The sequence below is a fragment of the Centropristis striata genome, chromosome 17 (assembly GCF_030273125.1).
Source record: "Centropristis striata isolate RG_2023a ecotype Rhode Island chromosome 17, C.striata_1.0, whole genome shotgun sequence".
Lineage (NCBI taxonomy): Eukaryota > Metazoa > Chordata > Actinopteri > Perciformes > Serranidae > Centropristis > Centropristis striata.
Window position 1 is genome coordinate 8372205 of NC_081533.1, and position 16443 is coordinate 8388647.

The following is a 16443-nucleotide window of genomic DNA, read 5'->3' on the forward strand; positions in this document are numbered from 1 at the left end:
TAAAACTTAAACATGGCAAAGCAAAGGAGCTTATTTTCCTTTAAATTTACACATAAACGCTCCGTTGAGCAGGAGGAGGAAACTCCTGGCAGTTTGCCATCCAGCTCAGACGCCCTCTCTCTATCACGTCCTCTCGTAGCCACACCCTCATACCAGCAAGGCAAGACCAGGTCAAAGAAGTCAAACTGTTGGGAGTAACAGTGGATGAAACTTTATCTTGGTCGAATCATATCAACAATGTCCAAAATGAGTTACAATATCTCTAACATCAGAAGAATTACCTACCTGCTGAATGAATCAACTGTTAAACTATTAATTAATTCCTTAGTTCTGTCTCATCTGAATTACTGTCCAACAGTTTGGTCCAGTGCCTCAAAGAAAGACCTTTTTAAACTGCAGCTCACTCAAAACAGGGCAGCACGCCTCGCTCTGCAGTGCTCTTTTAGAGAAAGTGTTAGGAGTATGCACAAGAGACTCACATGGATGCTGGTGGAGGAGAGACTGGCTTATAGTCTTATAATGTTCCCCCCACACTTGATCACAACCAGTGGAGCGTCGAGTTTTAAACTGAAACTGAGAGAAGCAGTGTTTCGTCATAATTTTATGCTGCAATAGTCTTCTATGAAAATATGAAATCATGTTAAGTTGAACTCAAGTATGTTAATACATCTGCATTGAACATCATGGTACAATTTATGCTTACCTCGTATACTCTTCTATAATCATGTAAATTTTTGTAATCATGTCTTGTACTACTTAATATATATTATACTCATGTTAATATCCATTATACTCATGTTAGGATGAATGACCTCATATTATTATCTGTGTAAATGCTGTAATTGTGTAAAAATTGTTTGATTTAATGTGGACCCCAGGAAGAATAGTCTTCATCTCTATGAAGACTAATGGGGATCCAAAGGATACAATAAACAGTATACAAAAATATTACATTAACATTAACATTAACATACTGTAACAATAAAATATTAATAAACATATTGTAACAATAAAATATTTGCTTCATTATTTGTCCAAAATTCATCATATCAACTGAGTTTTTCTGATCTGAACTGTGAGATTGTGTTCAGTGAGCGGGGGTCGAGGACAACATGTAATAAGTAGTCTAAAAAGATAAATAGTTTAAAGGCAAAAGATAAAGTGGTGATTGATGCAAATGATGTGTTATTGTCTATTTAGGGTTGCTGTGGGAAAGAGACGATACTAAATATAGTAATAATAATGACTCAATTGAGGGTTGACATTTTCAATTTCCAGGAGTGCCCTATAAAGGGTTAAGTCTGTCCTTACATCACATCCATGGCTCCTATTTTTTGGACACAAATTTGGCTATCAGTCAGATTTTACATTTGTTTTAAATTACAAATATAAAGCTGCCAGGAAACCAAAATACAAACAAAAGACACAGGTTTCTATGCAAATGTACCATTTTTAAAAAAAGTACCATTTATACACACAAAAACAGCAGAAAAAATAATTAAACTACAAAACAGTATTTGCATGTAAATTAAAAATTGTAAGTTTTCATTGTAGAAAGAAAATTCACATTTTAAAAATGGTCTAGAAACATAAATTGCACTGTGAAAGCTCCTATGATTGAACTTTAACTGGCTTTCTCAGCTTGTCTACATATTATATAAATTGAGTTATTACTGTAAATAAAATGTGTATTTTCAATAAATAGATGGACTCCAGAGGGTTAAATGATTTGGAGCATTAACATGGCTCCGTTATTAGTGATAATAAATAAAAAAGACAATTTGTAATATGTTTGCATTCAGAAAATCTGGCTATTAAAGCTTACAGGGTATTAATCTTACTAATCCAATCAAATACAAAATAAGTTCCCCTATAAAAATCATTTATCTACTAGGTTCAGTTTTTTAGGCACTGCTAGTCAGTGAGGTGCCGACTAAACTGCTGATGATTAAGGTTGTATTGGTTTGCTTTATATTAAAATATTTCCATTGTTTCGTTAGCCCTCCTTTATATAAACGAGGCAAACCGAATAACAAACATTTCTCAATAAAATCCACTTCAGCAACTAACTACAGCATCAAAAACAACTATAGTTAAGCAACTCTTGCCTTACACAAGTCAACAACAAGTGTCATTTGAAATGCATTTTAATCTCAAAGATAGTATGCAGAGTTGGGCTGGACTACACTGTAAGACTTTGCTGTAAATTTACAGTCAAATTCTAACAGTAACCTGCTGTATTATGATTGTACAGTATATTGCTGTGAAAACAATGCATTGTGGGATTATGATTGCTCAGGCATTCCAACGATCAAAATTATATATTTTTTTCAGGAATTTACTGTTTTCAGCTGAGCATGTCAGGAAAGTTAAGTCATTATTTTCGAAAAGAAGACAAGTTTTATTTTATTTCTTTTTTGTCTGGGCTGAAATAATCACAATGTGATGTTTTTTCAGTAATCCTAATATACAGTTTAAATGGATTAGTTGTAACATAATTTATAGTTAAACATTTAAATGTCATGCTATTTTTTTTCTGCGTTACGAGACAGTTTGTCAGTAAACGGACCTGTATTTCTATAAAACAGTAGAGTTACTGTAAGTTTTACAGTAAATTACTGGCGAAACTGCTGCCAGTAATTTACTGTAATTTTACAGTAAAAAGTTTTACAGTGTATATACTAGTACTGTGTTAGTAAATGAGGGTTATTTCACATTAAACAAAATAACACTTTGCTTGAAAGGGTTTAGAAATGCTCAGAAGATGCAACAGATTGGTTGGAATAGCAATGCATGATTTGATTTTTCTCAAATCAGTGAAATGTTAATAAACATTAACTGCTGGTATTAATACTGGACTTTATTATTACTACATTAAAAAAAAATAAGACAAACAAAAATAATCATTAAAAAAAAAGTTTAATGAAAAGGAGTCATAGATGCTTTATCTGAACTAACTCTTTGGAGGAAAACAGTTAACACTACTCAAAGTGATGAAATAAAGGAAAAGAATCCTCTCAGGCTCTAATAAAAATGAAAAGCATTGGCAGCTCATGCTCTTCCTCCTCCTCCTCCTCCTCCTCCTCCATGCCTGGAAGGCCAGCCATCTCTGCACACAGGTGAACCAAAATACAAACATATTAACAGAGAACCAACTTCATGATAGCGTTCTCTGTGAAGTCTCTGAGGGCCTGGAGGAGCTCGACTTCTTCCTCCAGGGACATTTTATTCATCTTTGCAGCCTCCAGCTGCAAAAACCTGATATTTTGGGGCATGATCTCCCTGTGGCCTGCTCCTGGTGTACAGGTCCATGCGGTTTGTTTAAGATATGGTTCTATCTATTCATCTATCTATACTTAAAACCATCCAGCCATCTTCAACTAGAAACACTCAGGAGCTGGAGCTGCTGCCTCACGGCCTCCACCTCCAGCTCTGATAAACAGTGCCTTTTTGTGGCGTTCACCATTATTTTTAATTAAATAAAAATGAAAGGAACATTGGCTGCTCATGCTCCCACTCTTCCTCCTCCTGCTGCTGCTCCTCCTGCTCTCCATTCCCCTCCTCCTGCTCCACGACCAGAAGGCCAGCCGTCTCTGCACATCAACCAAAACACAAACATATTAACAGACAACCAGCTTCATCACAGTGTTAATGCTGATATTGCTCTCATTCTTTGTTCCTCTTTCTCTCCCACCCTCTCTTCTCCACATGCATATGATAGATTAATAAAGCATAAATAAAATGTACAGTTTTTACAAATGTCACTGAACAGAAAACATATTTTAAGAACTTTAGACTTAATTGACAAATATGTGTCTGCTGCATCCGTATGTCCCCTTAACCCTCGTGTCCTACTTTCTGACCCCAAGTCATTTTCAACATACCATTAAGATTAACTTTCATAGAATTTATGGAAATTTTCGGCATATGTGCCCCTCTGCATTCTTTATAGATAATATTTCAACTTTCATACATTTTTACGTGTTTTATAAATTTTTGTCGCACCTGTGCTCCTCAGGGGTCAAAAGAATTTGACTAAAACTGACCAATAATAATAATAAAATTATATATCAATGTGTTGGTCATGAGTTGCCTTAAAAGTTGGTAATAATTTTTTTCTACATGTCCTAAAACCATGTCATGGGGTCCTTTTTGACCCGAGGAGGATGGGTGTTATACTTTTTTTTCATTTTTGCTGACACCCAAAAATGAACAATTCTTCCAGAACATAAGTTTCACTAAAAGTTGACATAACCTACTCTGTACATTCCCATCAATAAATTATTTCACTATAACTATTGAAAATGTCATTACTTTTTTTCCCTCTTGATATGAGGCCTAATTTTGTATAGTTGACTAAAATTGACCATTTATAATGAAAAAAAAATTAAATTATAGTTCAAGGTGAAAAAAATATAGCTGTTGATATTTTTTTCCCTATATGTCTTAAAACCAGTCTGATGTCATGGGGTCCTTTTTGACCCCTGAGGAGGACGGGGTGTTACACTTTTTTTTTTTGGAGTACACAAGGGTTAATCATGAGTAACAGTGCTCATAAATTCCTCTACTGTCATTTTAAGGAACCAAGATAAGCATTTATGTATTAAAGCCTTTTTTAAATGTTGTGTAAATTATAAATATTGTGATGAAATGGTATCGATTAAAACTGCACATGGTTTTATTCAGCTTTTTAACAGCAATAATTAAAAAGGAACACAGTGATAAACACATTTACAACTTATTAAAACAAACCTGCACCATCTCACCTTCCTCTGCCTCCTCCTCATCCTCTGTCTGCACACACATCAAGAAGAAATACAGATGACTTATGATGATTAGGAACCATAGCAAACATTTTATTTATATACTTCATTTTATTCATTAACCCTTAGATGCACAACATGGGTCTAAAGTGACCCAATACAGTTTTTATGTTCTATATCTTTGCAATTAATTATTTTCATTCAGTATTCCAGGTTTTCCTCAATAAGTTTGTTTTTGATCATCATACATCATAATTTTATGTTTTCCTTAATTCACTTTTGAATAAAATCCCATTTTGTGTCACTACCCTTCTAATGCACAACATGGGTCAAAAATGACCCATATCCAGTTTTTAGCTAAGTAGCTGGCTAAGCTAACTACTTAGCTAACTTCTTGGCTAAGTAGCTTGCTAAGCTAACTACTTAGCTAACTTCTTGGCTAAGTAGCTTGCTAAGCTAACTACTTAGCTAACTTCTTGGCTAAGTATTTAGCTAAGTAGCTTGCTAAGCTAACTACTTAGCCAACTTGCTAAGCTAACTACTTAGCTAACTTCTTGGCTAAGTATTTAGCTAAGTAGCTTGCTAAGCTAACTACTTAGCTAACTTCGTGGCTAAGTATTTAGCTAAGTAGCTTGCTAAGCTAACTACTTAGCTAACTTCTTGGCTAAGTAGCTTGCTAAGCTAACTACTTAGCTAACTTCTTGGCCAAGTAGTAAGCTTAGCAAGCTACTTAGCCAAGTAGTTAGCTATAATACAAAAACTTTTTTTCTTCATAAAGTAAGAGAGGCAAAATGGAAATAATGATCTGTCATTATCAAAAACAAGATATTTAAAAAAAATACTTGGAATATTCAATCATAAAATAAGTTGATATGAAAAGATGGAGCACAGAAACATATTAAATAACATGGGGAATGAATGTGGGTCATTTTTGACCCATGTTGTGCATTACAAGGGGGGTCAATATGTTGTGCATCAAAAGGTTAAAACTGCAGGCTGAAAGTGAAGGTCTACAGAAGCCCAAACAATTGCTGTTTGTTTAATGTGTCCTTGAGTGAAATAATGAGGATGGCTTTAGTATCATGTCCTACTGAATTTCCCCTCAGGGATAAATAAAGTGATTTTGATTTGATTATTCATTTAGTAAGAATATCAGCCACTGAGGAAAACTGACCAATGGTTAATTAACCTTGATCACTCATTAAAATTACTCACTGACAAACTGTATTCATGGAACGGTTTCGAGCTCTATCCAGCCTCAAAACACAAAGGAATATTACTGTGAGTATATTTTAATGTACAAATCACAACACAAGCACTTACTGTTCTCTGTGAAGTCTCTGAGGGCCTGGAGGACCTCAACATGGATCTCCCTGTGGTCTGCTGCTGGTGTACAGGTCCATGCGGGTCACTTGTGGTTTGTTTAAGATATGGTTCTATCTATTCATCTATCTATCCTTAAAACCATCCATCAATCTTCAACTAGAAACACTCAGGAGCTGGAGCTGCTGCCTCACGACCTCCACCTCCAGCTCTGTGGAGGCCACAAACTCCATCAGGCTTGCCATTGTCTGATAAAGAAAAAAAAAAAAAATAATTTAAATACAATATTCACATAAATCCGTGTATCACTCGTTCATTCCATTTTCAATTGGCAATCAAAAATCAACTAATGAAAAATTGACTGGTTATTTTTTATTTTTTTTATTTATTACAACACAAAAAATGCTTTCCCCAGCATATTTCAATATTAGGCTCAGGTCAAAAATACGAAATGGAAAAACGGGCACCAGGAATTAATTTGATTTTAATATAAAATTGGTCGGCTGATTTGACTACGGAGAAGTGAGTGACGGCTTGACCGCAGTCAAACTTCTGGGTCACGTAAACCAGACCAATTAAATATTAAAATCAAATTCAGTCCTGGTGCCTGTTTTTCCATTTCGTATTTTTGATCTGAGCCTAATATTGAAATATGAAAAAGCAAGCATTTTTTCCTTTTTTTTGTGTGTTATAATAAAATTTAAAAAAAAAATGAAATAACCAGTCAATTTTTCATTATTTGATTTTTGATTGCCAAATGAAAAATGGAAAGAATGAATAATACACAGATTGTAATGCAGCCCAAAGGCTTTATGCCTTTTTTATGACTTTTCTAGCTGCTAATTAACACGACTGACATTTTACATCTGCTGTGCTTTCACATGCTAAACAGCCAACACATGCTAAACATGTGCTCTGACACCGGTCAGAGCACATGTTACAACCTTTGATAACCGGGCTGTCCGGTAAGGCCTGCAGTATGTCTGCCAGCCTCAAACTCATGTTTGAAGAACTGCACCACTGAAAACTATATTGCCCGTTTTACAATTTCTTATTGACGCGCCATTTTGCCGAGGCCAACAACGGCTCTGAAGGCCGCCAGAAATTCTCTATTAACAAAGCATCAATTACAACACAATATTGTAAAAGCAAAACGCTTCTCAAACAGCTACAGCCCCAGACACACACCACTGACAGCAAAAATCCATTTACTGACTTACTTAATGTTCGTCTGTTCTTCGGATGAAAGAATGATCTTCTGTGAAAAGTTGCTTTTATAGTCACCTGCAGCGCCCCCTGTGGAATTACAGACGAACTCAGTTTTTCAGTCCGAGTTCCACTTCCGTTAGAAGGTAAAGATCAAGAAATGCACAGTGACAACAAGAAATACAAAACCGGACGTTTTCAAAATAAAACTAGGTTTTCAAAATAAAACTAATCTCTTGAATTTCACAAGTAATCACGTTTAAAACTGGCTTTAATTGTGATTAATTTGCTGGATATTAAACTAAGTACCTTCAATGTTAAACAGAAAACCTCTAAATTCTAATTACTTAATAAAGTCATACTGCAGTAAACACCCAAACTGATTAACTACAAATTAATGAGTGACAAATGCTTTAGATATGATGCGGTCATATTGCACAGACAAACAAATCCTTATTTATTTTAATTTTTAATATATATTCATCACACATTAAAGATCATTCACAAACTCAAAAAGGAAACATGCATATACTAGAATATAATGTAATATTATAGTATATGCGTGTTTCATAATACCTCTGTGTGTGTGTGTGTGTGTGTGTGTGTGTCCCTAATAATGGTTGAGTCCAGGTGACAGCAAGTTTAATGAGAAAACTTAACACAACAAAACAACACTTGCAAAATAAAAAGTTGTTTATGTTTAAAGTTGGAATATTTATGGATAGAGAATTTGCATTACTAGGCATTTTCATGTACAATAAAGGAATTAAACTAAGCTGCCTAATTTAAAATCATATTTAGTTCAGTAGGCTACTTGACCAAGCAACCCTGATAGTAGTCTAAAACCTTCATTTTTATTATCATTGTAACCTATTGTAGAGTGGCCTGTACTATAATGGTCTGGATATATTTAAGTTCCTCTTACATGCTTTTACACAGTTTAGTATTTAGTATTTAGTCAAGTATATCCTGTGTGGACTCTCATTTTTCTCTTGAGATTTCCCTGCCGGTTAAATCTTTTGCCACAAACACCACACCAGAATGGTTTCTGTCCTGTGTAGACTCTCTGTGTCTTCAGATTTGATTCCCAGATGAATGTTTTCCAACATACATCACAATCAAAGTCAGTCTCCTTTGTGGACTCTCTTCTGTGAATATACCTTTGGCTTCTTACTGAAACCTTTCTGACTAACCCAACAGCTGGAGGACCTTTTTCCAAAATCAATCATGTGTCACTGAAGAACCCCCTGAAAGTAAAATTGTTTACTATATTTAAAGAATATACTGTAGTGCGACCAGCCAGGAAAAACAACAGCTTGAGAGGGTAGTACGCAGGGCCTCTAAAATCATTGGCTGTGGTCTACCCACCATAGCCTCACACTATAACAGTCCTTGTAGGACCTGATAATGTAATAACTTCCCGATAATGTAATAAAGTGCATTTCCCAATAATGTACACTTTTTACCAATAATGTAATACAGTATAACACCAAGCACCTTTAGATTTCAAGAAGCAGTTGAATGCATGCGTGTGTCTTGGATACCTCGTTTGTGAAAAACGGATGAACGGGTCAAAAGTTGATAAACATTCAACTTTGACCTGCTGGTGGCGCTAGAGCTCTTGAGCTAGAGTTGCCTACACAGTATGACCACTTAAACCCAAGTAATGGGTGGTCTGCTGTTAAATTATTACAGTATTGGGGAATTGTTACATTATCAGGACTTGCGAAATGAAGGCTAACCTGATAATGTAATAACCTCCCATTAATGTTATACTTTATTACATTATTGGTAAAACGGTGTATTACATTATTGGAAAATGCACTTTATTACATTATCGGGGAGTTATTACATTATCAGGTTTTATTACATTTTCAATGGACTCAAGTGCAGATTTTTATTACATTATCGGGAATTTATTACATTATCAGGTTCTACAGTCCTTTTCTACCCAGCTGCTGGGTAGAAACTGTATGTGTGCAGGAAAGCTAGTAACATGACCTCTGACCCCTCCCATCCAGCACACCATCTATTCACTCTGTTACCATCAGGGAAGAGGTATAGGAGCATCACATGTAAAACGTCACGCTTTAGGGATAGTACCTATCCACAAGCTATTCACTGTCACCTGAACATGCACTAAGCACTTTATGGTCTACCTCATAACCATGGCCTACCTCTCTTTGCACTTTTTGTACTACTGAACCTGCTGCTACTCTCTGTTACCATGCACTTTATTAGTGTTATTTTACCTGTTATTTATGTGCCTTCTTCTCTTGTGTATGTTGTGTTGTCATTGTGATGTGAGCATACCAAAGCACATTCCTATCAACTGTATTTTATCATATTGTTGAAATGGCTATAATAAACTTGACTTATTCACAGCCTTGTATCCCGCATTTCTGTCAGGGGTTTCCTTATATTTCAGAGCATGCATAGCATTTTCAACTTGCTACTGTTAACGTAGCTTACAACTCTGAAGCACGCCAATACACCATCCTCGTATTGTCCTCCTGTACCACATCCATTTTCCAGCCAAAAGTGAGAAGGCCAGTTTGACAGTTGCAAATTGAAATGTTGATTGGTAAACATATAGATTCTACCCAGCAGCTGGGTATAAAAGGATTGTTTGCAGAATACTGTTTGCACTCTGCCACTCATGGGTTTCCACTGACGAAGCCTCAAATCCAAGCCCACGCTCTGGCAATTCATAACACCCGCCACCCAAAAACACCCAAGGCCACGATTAGCCAGACGTGGTGGATCGATTTCCATTAGTGTCACCACCATTGCCTCACTGCCAGGACCCGAGACATTTTTTACCTTGCGAGGGCATCTTACACCAGGAGGGGGCCCACGGGTTGGGGGAGAAGCCCCTTCTACTCTACAATTGCAATGAGAAAAGGTTTCAGCTTGACTCAACTATGCGACAAGCCATTGTGCCCCGGGGGACCAAGCACCTACAGATAGGTCCAGGGAACCAGAGACCACATCAACGTCCTGGCCTGTCTCAATGCGGCTGGGGATGATATCCCCCATTTGTCATTTATACGAAGGGATATCCAGGGGGTCCCTATAACAAAGAAAGGGTCCCCCACACCTATCTACGGGAATGGTACATGGACAGTGAGCTGTGTAGGAAGTGGTTCGTCAGGCACTTTCTAAAGTTTGCCACCAAGGAGCGCCCACTGCTGTTCATAATGGACAGCCATTGGTCGCACCTGGATCCAGAGCTAGTGCGGGCGGCACAGAGGGAGGAGGTCTTTCTCTTGTGCCTGCCACCACACACTTCTCATATCCTTCAGCCCATGGATGTGAGTTTTTCCAGACCATTGAAGGCAGATTTATCTGGTGTTACAGGAGATCTGTCAGCAGTGAGCCACTCTTTCATGGTTTTTAAAAAGGAGTTGTCAAGGATCCTAAGAGACTGCTGGCTAGGGAAGTCTGGCCTCTACCCTCTGGAACCAATGGCCATTGACTGGCAAATTCATCGGCATCTTCCTGGGCTATGCCTGATGTTGCCTTGATTGCCCTTATCATGACTCCCCCTCCCCACTGTCAACCAGCCCCAATCCCCCATCCCTTGAGCCCACCCCCTATCCCCACTCCACAGAATCTGCCTGCGCCTCCTCCCAATCCCTACCTCACCTGTCCCCTGGTAACATCGGGCAGGATCTCAGTGGACCTGGCCCATCTCCTGGCTGAGATTAATTACAAACCTCGACATAGTAAGGAGGAATAACACCAAGGCCAGGGTACTAACGGCTCAGAAGATGTCCGACGTCATCTAGGAGGCGGAGGCCAGTGGAGCCAGACAGAAGGCCCAAGCTCTGGCCAGAAGAGTTTGAGCAGCAGCAGGCTGTCTTCAGCCTGGCAGCCACTTCCTCTACCCTGCCTGGCGGCTCCCGCCCCGCCAGTAGAACAGTGCCCCTTAGGGCAGCTCCTGCAACCAGCTCCAGTCTTTCCACCGCCGGACCCTCAACCCGCACTGCCCCCTCTTATGCCTCCCATGGTCCCCAGAAATGACTTTCATAAAACATCCAGCAGCCAAAGACAGAAATAACAGGAAATGCTGCTGTTCTTACTGAGATACAAAGTTAGTTAAAGCTGCAATCAGCGATGAACAGGCCCGAGCAGAGTGGAGCCGTCGGGGGAGCTGGCCACACAAGGTCCAGCGATCATTGGGCTACGATCGCATAAGTGCGTCGGTTGAAACTAAAAAAATGCCATACAAAGATAATGACAAGCCGCAGTCAAAAAGTGAAGGTGCAAAAATCCCATTTATTGTAGTTGACCACAAGAACTATTTACATCAAAAGAAAACTACAAAAACATCAAATAGAAAATAAAGAGGAAACAAAAATAAGGGGAGGGTCAGCTCAGCAGTCCCCCAGCGACTACCATAAGTGAGCAAAATACTTCCATTATAAAGCCTAAGCTCCTCCCTCTGGAACAGAGCATTCCAGGCAATGAAAGATTAATTGACATTTCAGTCAATGTTTGAATAAATCCAATTGGACATGAGATGTTTATGTTAAATTGTTGCCGTGTCTTCCAAAGATTAGACAGTGATTGTGCTTATGAATACTGGGGTGCTGATGATGATGATGATGACTTTATTCATTCTTATTAAGAAAGAATATTTTTGCCACTCTGCTTGTACTCAATTTTGTGGGAATCCATTGCGCTTTATATATTGTTCATATATCACGCCGACACTCCAACCATTCTCTGAACCAGCAAGGCTTCAAACTTCATCAATGACATCACTCACTCTTAAAGAAACAAATCTCGATACGCACTTCATACAAGACTTCCTGGATTTCTCAACACACGCTCCGAAGCCTCGGCACAGTCTGTCACATCACTAGTGTGCACCCACCAGGCTATAGTTAGCAGCTAGCAGGCTACTCTTAACTGCATACTTGTTGGTATTTTGTGTTAGAGGCAGGGTGATCTGCCACACTGACCAAATTTGGATGAAAAGAATACATGTATAATCTATTTTTGCCATGGTCCAGGAGGATACTGACAGAGCTGCACTGTTGTCAGACATGAGACACTTTGTGCACACAGGACAAAGTCAAAACATTTTACAATAGATTTTGGCATGTTAATCTTGAGGCCATCTTGTAATTTTAATCATAGACAGGATTCTATGTGAAGGACAGTCAAGGCAAATTAATATATTTGAGGGTGAGTCTCTTGAAATCTTCTTGCCACTTTGTATAAAGTGGGAGGAGATGCAACAGGCCTATGACACAGTAGAAATTAGTGGTGTAGGGTACGTATTTTTTAATATTATTGTATGTCATGTGATAATAATGTGATTTTAAAGGGCTAATTTTCGCTTGCACAGTCACATCAAAACACATAACTATTACTACTAGGAATAATACAGATATTAATAATAAAACAGCAATATGCATATTATTATCATTATAATCAAATCAAAATTACTTTATTTAAACCCGAGGGTAAATTCAGTTAGTCTTGTAGAATCTCTGTTAGAATGAGACAGCCTGATGGCTGTAGGAGAGAAGGATCTTTTGTATCTCTCCGTCCTGCAACAGAGAGAGAGGAGCCGTCCACTGCTGTTTTTTTGGTCCATAAAGGTTTTGTGTAGCGGATGATCGGTATTTCAGAATGGCCTGGAACATGTTGACAGGTCATCTCTCCCCCACCTCCTCCAGTGTGTCCAACCTGGCTCCAACCACAGAACCAGCTCTTTAGACCAGTCTGTCCAACCGCCTTCATCTCTGTGTGTGATGCTGCCTCCCCAGCAGACTGCAGCATAAAACAACACACTACCACCACAGACTGATAAAACATCTGCAGCATCTTACTACACATGTCCAGAGATCTGAGCTTCAAAAAGAAAAAGAGGCGGCTCTGCCTAAGGCCTAATTCTTCTTTCTCTTTCTCTCAGTTTTGTGACAGTTGCAAAAGTAGTTCTTCTGGCAATAAGTCTGCAAAAGATTACTGCAAGCTCCCAACGAGCTGCTGGAAACCTCAGAGAGCCTGTGAAGCAATTGGTCGAAAACATGTGTCAACAGATGACTCACTAGTTCCTCAAAATTGAATCTCATGTTTTGTTCTCTGAGGCAGCAGCACTTGACCCAAGATTAAAAAAAGAACTCCTTTCGGCAGGATGAGGCTGCAGGGGCAACATTTAGGGCTGCACGATTATGGCCAAAATGACAATCACGATTATTTTGAGCAATATTGTAATCACGATTATTAATCATGATTATTCATCATGTTAGGGAAACATTTGTATTTTTATTGCACTACTTTTAACCAATAGGAACAGTTTTTAGTGTCCGGTGCTTGTTGTAAACGCACAGAGATCACTAAGTGAACATCTCCGGCAGCAGCAGCACATACACACTGTACTGCTACAGAGCTAACTGTTAGCCTATTAGCAATTTGCAGACTGGACACTAAGGGGTTATTATCCCCTCCGGCTCTGCAGCTGGGAGGGACTGCTGCAGGAGGACTGGGCTGCTTCTTACGCGTGGGCCAGTGGTTCCTTAAGAAGTGTAACAACGAGTCTCCAAAAGTCTCCAATAACACCAGAAAAAGTCGCTGGATTTGTCACCAGTCGCTTTTTTGAAAAAAAGTCGCTAAGGGGGTCTGAAAAGTCGCTAAATATAGCAACAAAGTTGCTTAATTGGCAACACTGCTTTACCGGCTTTTACAAATGAGGCCCCGCCCCCTGGTGGTTGGTGGACTACTGGTGTAGAAAGTGCTTGATTAGATATGCAGGAGAGCCGCATTTTAAAATGGAAATTTCACAGACGATCAGGTTAATTTAATCGTGGCGGCCAAAATCATGATCACGATTAAAATTAGATGAATTGTGCAGCCCTTGTGACATTCTCCAACCAGCAGGCTGAGGAGGAAGAACAGGGAGCAGCAGCACATGAGGAGCTCCACACAGGAGACTGCTATTTGGGGAGAGTTCGATGAGCAGGTTTCTGGGCTTGTGATCAGTAATCGTAATCCAACAGCAAATTCTGTATTAGAGGTCCAAGTATTTTTTGAGGAGCCCAGGTCCTCAAACCCACTCACATGGTGGCAAAGTAGAGGGGTGGTCTGTCCCAGACTGTGCCAGATTATGAAGAGAGTCGGCACTGTGGCCACATCTGTCCCGTCTGAGAGTTTTCAGTAAGACGGCGCAGATCATTTCTGAGAGGAGAAGCAGGCTTCGCCCTTCAAAGGTCCATCAGCTGATTTTCCTCAATGAAAAAACCTGCAGTAAATCTTCATTGAATATTATTATAAAAAATCAATGAAGGTCTTCATTTTCATCGATTTTCTTATAATAATGTCTCTATTTGTTGTCTCTTGACTTTGTTTTGCACTCCAGTTAAATTATTTTAGCTTCTTTCTGATTGCACATTTAAGTTAATATTTTGTTTTTGATATTTTTTAAATGTAGACCCACAGTATTGTACATTTTTAAAGTTTCTTTCTTGTCAGTTTAATATTTGCTTTTGCACTGTGGTTGTAGTCTACATTTTCTTTTTGAGGTTGTTGTTTTTTTTCTAATCAATGGATATTGTTTTTATTTTCACTTTCTTACTTCAATAGTATAGTTATTAAATATTTTCTGTCTAAAATATTCACATACGTCACAGAAAAACATATTTTCCCAAAACAATAGTTGGATTGTCATGTGTGTGTGTGTGTGTGTGTGTGTGTGTGTGTGTGTGTGAGAGAGTGTGTGTGTGTGTGTGTTCTTAGTTACTGGTGTGCTAGGACCAGTCAAAATAGCTTCTACTGGGGCCTGTCCACTGTCTCCAACAATGGTAGCCCATTTTCCCAGGTATAGGTACAGTCTATGAGAACAGTCTGGAATATGTGAAGCAAATACAGCTATGTAAAAGAAGGGAGCTTAATTAACCTAAACCATAATCATTTTAGTTTCCGATTCAATCAGTGCTATCAAACCCCAAAGCTAACTTCCACATACATATTTACAGAGGACATTATTCATAAATTCAACCACAAGAGGTCACTTTCATGTAGGTCCTAACAAATCTTTGATCAAACATCCAGCTGTCCTTTTCTGCTGAAGAAATAATAATACTTGTGTGGGAAGGTTAGACGTTTCAAAAAGTACAAAGCCACTATTGAAGTTTGCAATAAGATAGAAGTAATGTTGGGCCAACTATGACTCATTACTTATTCAACAAATGCATTTCCATCGCTACTTATTGCATTTTTCATCAGCTAAAGAATTCTGTTTCAAGAAACTATAAAAACATTTTAGCAGCACAGGAGGTTTTACTGGCTTCTGTCATTTCCATTTCTATTGCAGCCAGAAAGAGAAAGAGACAGCAGACAGCGTGGATCCCTCCTCCCCTCTCTGCTGTACCTCCTGTCCTCTGGATGGGAACAAAGGGGGTAGTTGGACCTAAACCCCTCACATCTGGTTTTAATCTCTCCTCTCCTGGTCTGTCTGCCCCTCTGTTGTCATTTGACCAAGGATTGATTGCAGTTCCAGCCCTGCGGTGCACAGGAGAACTGAGGACAGACTAACTCATACCACATTTTATCTCATGGATGTTTAAATCCCACTTTCAGGTGGAAGAAGACATTTAAATTCTAAATGCTGAAAAGTAAATGTGTTGGATTTCCAGTGACAGTTAAATTGGTAAGAGCTCAGAGCAATCTGAGGTCGTGGGCCCACATTGTCTGGGTCAGCTCAGGTTCAGGTCTCAGGTCTGAGCTAAGTGATCATTAGACTTGACAGGACCTGAGAGGACCTGAGTAAGAGGCTGATGAGGAAAAACACAAATGATGACAGATCTTAATGTGAGTTCATGTGACTGTGACTTTAAGAGACAGCCAAGGGTCAACACCCACCAAAAAGAGACAATAGCTAACATTTGTTAAAGGGACAGTTCACTCAAACAACAAAACTGTTTTCCCACAAGCCACAAGTTTGTTTTTCATGTAAAATTGAGTCCAGAAATGTATCTATTATGAGTTCAATGGTCAAATAGCAGATCTGCTTCATGAGAATTGTGTGGGTGAAGGACATGACATCACCTTTTCCCACCGTCTTTACACCAGTGAAAAGGGCACTGAATCCATAAAGTGTTTAACTTTGGCAGGAAAATATCTGTTCAATTTGGATTCC

General features: G+C 38.7%; 1 long non-coding RNA gene across 1 annotated transcript; it reads right to left on the reverse strand.

The window, feature by feature from the left end:
* Positions 1–4102: 4102 nt before the first annotated feature.
* LOC131989797 (uncharacterized) lies at positions 4103–7329 on the reverse strand. The gene is made up of 3 exons (XR_009395987.1): positions 7307–7329; positions 6087–6334; positions 4103–4794 (listed from the first exon to the last, which is right to left on the reverse strand). It is a non-coding gene; the product is annotated as an uncharacterized LOC131989797 (long non-coding RNA).
* Positions 7330–16443: the final 9114 nt, after the last annotated feature.